Raw genomic sequence first — 7,335 nt, forward strand, 5'->3', positions numbered from 1 at the left:
ACATATATATATGAATGATATATATGCATTATATATACTTATTCATACACATATACATATATGAATGATACATGTGTATATTAGCTTGTGGAAAGGAAAGACTATTGTAGAATTCTTTTTTGTGATATTTTGTGACCAAGGTAATGATTTGTTTTCAGGATGGTGGGATTTTCAATGAATCCTCACTGGTTAACAGGAAAATCCCAGGAAATGGGTCCAGGTTACTGATTCCAGATTGAAGTCTGTAGTGGATGTTACTTATGCCATATTCTTATACTCTGTCTGCATGAGAATATGAAAAAAGTCTGGTAACATATTGACTCAACTTGCAAACACAGCTACATAAGATTGGCATCTGTAGTGTATTTTCAAGATTTTTAAAGAATAAATCAACTTGTTATAAAAACCTTCCTCAGATCTTGGTCATTAATATACTACATACAATTTTGTGCTGGTGTTCATTGATGAGAATTGTAAAAATACATGAAGCAAAAGAAAAACCCATTCTTATAGGGGTATACAAATAAATTCATTTTGTTTTTGGTTTTGTTTTAGAGACAGGGTTCCTCTGCAGCTTTGGAGCCTGTCTTGGAACTGGATCCGTAGACCAGGCTGGTCTCAAATTCCCAGAGAGCCACCTGCCTCAGCCTCCCGATTGCTGGGATTAAAGGCATGTGCCACCACTGCCCGACCATAAATTTGTGAGAAGCACCACCCAATTTACAAATATAAAATCTGAAATATTTCAAAAATAAAGCTTTTGGGGGCACCGATATGAAGGAGGAAAGTCCACATCTGACATCATATAGTGGATCACAGTCAAATGCAAGCACTTAAGAAATACTAATTAACTTCGTATTCCAATTTCTATTTTTATTTCTGAAATATATTTCTATGTATGTGTGAATACCCTCAAGTTTAATACATTAAAATCCCAAACACTGTTGGTTCCAAGCACTTCAGAAGTTGGACCCTCAACCTACGTTATAGTTCGAGAAGCTGTGGTCTAGGAAATGAAGGTGAAGGAGCCTCTTTGGACATATGCTGAGTAAGAACAGCAGTGAAGGCACATAGTAACCCAGATGTTCAGTTGCTAGAATGAATGTTTAGCTTAGTATCTGCATTATACCGTGGAGTTTGCCACCATTTAATTTGAAATATAGCTTGAAGTAGTAAATTACAACTAGACTATGTGATGCTAGTCTTTTGGTTAAGTTTTCATTCTTATGGTATGTTTGTTTATTCATTTATGTGGCAAGTGTTTGCTAAATGTCCATCTACAAAAAAATCAGTTGTATGGTGTTTTAGGGGAAGGTGGGGAGGAAAAGGGGAGAGGGACAAACAAGAAGAGATAGAAAGAGCAAGGCAGAAAAGGAGGGGAAGAGAAAAGAGTGAGGGGACTAGTGAGAGAGAGGAAGAAAAAGGGGGAGGGCTGAGGGGGAAGATGAAAGCTAGAAGGATTGCAGCCCTAATAATTTTCATATCAGTGCACGTGGTACAGAATTAGAGGCAGCTAGGAACGGCAAAGCAAACACGTTACTATCAGAACTATGGAAACAGAGGCAGGGAGGTTTCTGTGATTTGATCCATCTTGGTCTACACAGCAAGTGACTTCCAGGTCAACCAGAGCTACACAGTGAGACTCTGTCTTAAAACACAACAACAACAACAGCAGAGAGTGGCATGCCTATCACAATATAAACAGGTTGCTTTATGTTGAAGGTATGATATTAATTCTCACAAAGTGCCATTTCTAGAAAAGATACTATAACAAACACAAAGAACCAAGGCCATATGAAGAATTGGCCTTGAACTTCACACAAAGAAACATAGACTGAAGGAAGCCTTGGCATCTGACTTTGTGTGGATTTGGAAAGGGTCAGGAAACATGAGACTTGATTAGTCTGGGAGCAGTGTGGATACAGATACGGGTTCTACATCAAGACAGTTCCCATGTTCTTTGTGAAAATGGTGCTTTATTATATGAATCACATCTGGGCTGCTAAGAATCATATGTGAAATCCTCCGTGACACAATACCTCAAATGTGCTCACTTCTACATGGCTTTCTCTCAAGTTCTATCACAAGTTAAAATTGGCTGCATAAACTGTAGGTGACAAAGATTTACAAGCATTCTGTTTGTTGCTGCCTTCTGTAAGTATTGGCTTAGATTTCCTGTGATGGTACTGTCTCAAGAGGTTTATGGCTCACTAATTTAAACTGACAAAGTTTTCTGATCTTCGTGTTATACAATAGATAATCATGTGTTACAAACCAAGTTACTCATATAAAGGTCAGAGGACAACTTTATGAGTCATTTATCTTCTTCCACTTTTACATGGGTTCCAAGGATCAAAATAGGTCTACCAAGCATGAGTGGCAATTTCCTTTACTCAACTACTCAACTATCTGACAGTTCTAATATTTTGTTTTGCTTTGATTTTCTAGCTTAATATCATGTGCACTCCCATGCATGTTTGTGGCAGGTGTGTGTGTGTGTGTGTGTTCATGGTCACTGATGTGCACATGTGAATGCTCACACATGAGGAGGAGGCCAGAGAACAATCTCATGTGCTATCATTCTCCAGGCATCATGCACCTGCTTTAAGATAGTAACTTTCCCCCAACCTGGAGCTCAATAAGGAGTCTACCCAGACTGTGCCAGCATGTCCCAGGGCCCCTTCTGTTTGCGCCTCCCCAGAACTGAGATTGCAAGCATATGCCATACATGGTTTGTTTTTAGTGTAGGTTTTGCAGTTGAACACAGGTCCTTGTTCCTGCCAATTAGGTATCTCCATGACTTTTATTATTGCATTTTTACTTACTTCGTCATCTGGAAAAGAATATAAATAAAATTAATCATCAATTTGAGATTGTTCCCTGGAGATTGTTCCCTGGAAATTTAAATGTTTTAGATCTTGGTATTCTAATCCCTTTTCCCTTACAGGCTTCTTTACCAGGCTTTCAGGAAGACTTCCCGGTGGAGTGTGAATTTTCTCGAAGTTTGCTATTTTCAGTTCCTTTTTTCTGCTTTCGGTAAAATCCTTTGCATTTGCTTCCCATTTGCTTCCATGTTCCTATGCTGCCTCAGAAAGCTGAATAGGACATCATGGAAAAACAAAAGAAAACAAAACAAAAAAATAAGAGTTCAGGTCTTCTGGAGTCCACAGACCAGCTAGTGCGTAGGTAAGTAAAGAGACTGCTGGCAACCTGTGTTCAGTGTGACATCAGTGAAGTGACAGGGAACACACACACACACACACACCAAACAACCCAAATGCATGATTTGAGATGAGAGGTGTGCACGGTAGTAGGGTTACAGTGCAACAGACAGGAAGGTAGGGAAAAGTGAGGAGGCAACTTCATGGCTACGATGCTGGCAAGAACTGTACTAGAGAGGGAAGGAACCACTACTGGAGGAAGGAGCGCATCGGCCAAGGCCAGACTCCCATGTGGGAGGAGAGTAACATCACCTTTCAATTCAGCCAAGAACTTGTCTCAGAATTTATGCAATGTAGGAATATCAGGAACCACGACAGCAGCAAGCAACAAATGATATGAGGGGATTGTGTTCAAGATCTTCTTCCTTTACCACTTTATTTGATGAGCTTTGAGAATAAATTTTGTTATCTCTCTTAATGTCTGCATGCACAAGTGGATCTTTGAGTGTGTGGGGCTTAGAGGACAACCTCGAGGGCCAGTCCTCACCTTCTATCTTGTTTGGGACAGGGCTCTTGGTGTTTGGCTCCATGTACCTCAGGTTAGCTTGCCAGAAGCTAGCCATCTCCATCTGTGTCCTGTCTTGAGGTGGGGTGCTGGGACTAAGGACATCTGGGCATCTGAACTGGGGTTTTCATGCTTGACTCACTGAGCCGTCTTCTCCGTCCAGGTTTTATTATCTTTAACACACTAGTTACCTTTAGTGTTCTCTGCTTGGCTGATATAGGGTGACGTGCCAAAGTAAAGGCAATTGGCCAAAGCAGATGTAAGCTAGCCTTGTTCTATTTCTGCCTCTCTGTGTGATCTTCTACATATCATACATCCATGGCACACTGTGGCTTGCTTGCTATTTCTACCCATCCCCACCCCACATAGTTCTTTATTATTATTTACCTACTTAAGGAAACTTTTAACAAACTGCTTTCTAATACTTACCTGAACAGTCTTGGTGTTTACACAACTTTTCTGAATGAGATCAAAACAAACAGAACCCCACAAAAACCAGCACGTTAACCACTGGCCATGAGTAACTCAGAGGATATAACTTCCCCTAAGCACAAACTGCACATACTCTGATGTAATATGCAAAATTGTCAGTGCAGCTAAAGCTGATGCTGCCTCATTTGTAGTCACAGTCCACAAACCTAGGAAGTCAAGCCATGCTTAATCCATACCCCACAGCATATCCTCGCTGCAGCAAAATATTGAAAGCTAGTAGAGAGGAAATGGTGATGAGATTAAAAGGGTTGAGAGTGTGAAAAGCTAGAGACATCTCATCCAAGACAAGGTATGATGAAGTAGTCAAGGGGAAATGATTATTAGTCCAAAATTTTAAACATACATAATAACTAAATTTTCATAAGTCAATGTTAAAGGCTAAAAGTCGAGATCAGTGCTGTTGAAAGCATGGTCACCCGAGTCAACTTCTACTGCTGTGAAAGCTTCTTGTGGGCATGAGGAAGAACCTGGTAGCAACTGTGGAAACTTCTGTAGACACTGGACTTTGCCCAGACCCTACACTTTGGGAAAACACAAAGGCTTTACCAGTGTCGGTTTGCGGTTTGCGAGGCACTTTTCTGTATGATAACAGAGAAGACAAGACGGGAGGGGAACCCAATAAGTGGTTGAATATGCTACCGTTTTAAATACTAGAAGGGAAGAAAAAAGCGATGAGCGAATGGAGAGATCTGTGAGCAATGTTACGGAGAAATACATTTGTTAAACACAGAAAACTGAAGTAGAACACTTAAGCTTCTAATTCAGCTGGTGAGAAATGTTGGCGCTTAGGGAATAATAACACCTGGCAGAATGTTGAAAAGATGAAAAAGAAGCAGAGAAAGAGGTAGGGAGGGAACTCAGCCCAGATGGTGGGAGTAAGTGTGAAGTTACCACTATTGTGATGGGATCAGGCCCAGGTAGCTAATATTTGGGGGTGGGGTGGAGGGGTGGGGAAGAGTTCTCTTTTTGGGTCTTGTTGCCCTCTAGGCTGGTGCTGGAAGTCCCTGTCAGAATGTCCCTGGATAATCTTGGTCTTCTGCTTGTTTTCCCATTTGGAATCCTGCACACTCTTTATTTGTTTATTTCTATAGTTGACTAAGTATTTTATGAAATAAAATTTTATGAAATAGTGGATCAGAGGGATATGCCAGGGAAAGAAAATTTCTAACTCTTGCCTGCATGAAAGTCTTTCCCCCCTCTTTTTGCCTCACAATTAATCTGATAAGAATCCTAGGTCAAAGCCATGAGTGATGGCTCACACCTTTAATCCCAGCCCTGGGCAGGCAAGGAGGAGCTATTGTGAGTTGGAGGCCAGCCTGGTCTATAAAGCAAGTTCCAGGAAGCCAGGACTGTTAGACAGAGAAACCCTGTCTTGAATAACCAAAACCATCCAACCAAACAAAAACCAAAAAGCAAACAAACACAAACAAAAAAGCTCCAAGAATTCTAGCTCAAAAATAATACCTCTCAGTTTTCTGTTGTATTCCAGGGTTGGAATATTAATATTACCTTTTTTTTGAGACAGGGTCTTATCATGTAGTCCAGGCTAGCCTCATTCTTAGATTTGCTAGTGCTGGATTCCTGGTGTGTACCATCACACCTAGCCCACCCAGAGTTCAGATCCTGGATTCCCTTTCAATAAAATATTAATACTATGCCTTTTGATATTTCTTGAACTAGCTACTTGGCAGACTTTCAATTTGGAAATTAATACTTGAGTTCTAGAAAAGTTTACTTATGAATTCTGTGATCATTCTCTTCATTTTCTTCTGGCTTTCTGATTTGTGTAATTGTCATCTTGCCGGGGAAAATCATCCCTGTTTTCCTTCTTCAGTTTCTGCTACCCTGTTTTGTTTCTACCTTAGCATTTTGAAATAATCTATGGATTTTCTTCCTTGCTCTTTTCATATTGCAGTGTATCCCGATGCTGACTTCTTCCAGCGCAGTCTTCTATTGTGAAACTGCTAACTTGAAGCTTTATTTGTTTAAAGCATCATCTCATTTTTCTCCAAGATATTATCATCCTACCCGAATGTACCATACCTCTGTAGTGTACACATCCCTCTTGTGATGAGGTCTAAGTGCAGGGCCGCAACACGGGACTCTCACTGCTTCTCACAGGTTCTTCTGATGCATGTCTTCAGTGCTCTGCCTCTGAGGCCGGGTGGTGGCTCGCCTCGTCCAACACCAGCTTGGGAATCCATCTCCTTCAGCTCCTTATGCTCTCTCCAGATTATTTCCAAAGCTACAGCTTCAGGTTTGATGGCAATTATTCCATGTTGCTCATGTCCAACTGTTTTCTTCCGAAAAGCATCAATGATGTCACCAGTTCCCTGAAGATATCTCTTCTGTCATTGGTTTATGTAGATGAGGTCATATTTGAGGTTGCTCTCTTGCTTTCACTTCGTATTTCATAACACCCAGCAACTCTCTGCTAATTTTTTCTTCCAGGATTTTCTGGAGTTGTTTCTTCCACTGTGTTCTGCTCACTCACAAATCCCACCAATTCTTATCAGAATCAGTGGGACATTCTTTCTTAATAGACCCACACCCCCTGCATCCACTTTGTAGACCATATCATCCAGTTGTACCTGAGGAACTGTCACAGAGCACAATTGTGGTTCTAGTACTTGGCCGCTCAAAAAATGTCAGCTCCTTTGTGTGCAGTGAGTTAAAGGCAAATTCTTCATTTTGGTAGTTTTTGTGGCTGTCTGCTTCTAGTCTAGCTTCTAATATCCTTTCCAATGGTTTCTGCATGTTTTATTGAAACTAATTTTCATATTTATTTTTGCTTCAATAACTCTATATCAAAATTAGACCTCTTCCATGAAGAAACTTTGGGGTGCAATTTAATACATCTTCTTGGACTCACTGTTCTTATTTTTTAAACTATGTGCATGCATCTCCGTGGACATGTGTACATGTGAGTGAGAACAGCCATCCTTGGAGATCAATATCCAGCACTACATTCCCTGGAGCTGGAGTTACAAGCACTTGTGAACTGAATGGGGTGGGTGCTGGGAACCAAGAGTGAGTAGTCTCAAGGAGCATCATGAACCCTTAACCACTGAGTCATTTCTCCAGCCATAAAGCTTGCTGATCGCTGTCGTCAAGGGC

The sequence above is a fragment of the Cricetulus griseus genome (assembly GCF_003668045.3).
Source record: "Cricetulus griseus strain 17A/GY chromosome 1 unlocalized genomic scaffold, alternate assembly CriGri-PICRH-1.0 chr1_0, whole genome shotgun sequence".
In the NCBI taxonomy this organism is placed as follows: domain Eukaryota; kingdom Metazoa; phylum Chordata; class Mammalia; order Rodentia; family Cricetidae; genus Cricetulus; species Cricetulus griseus.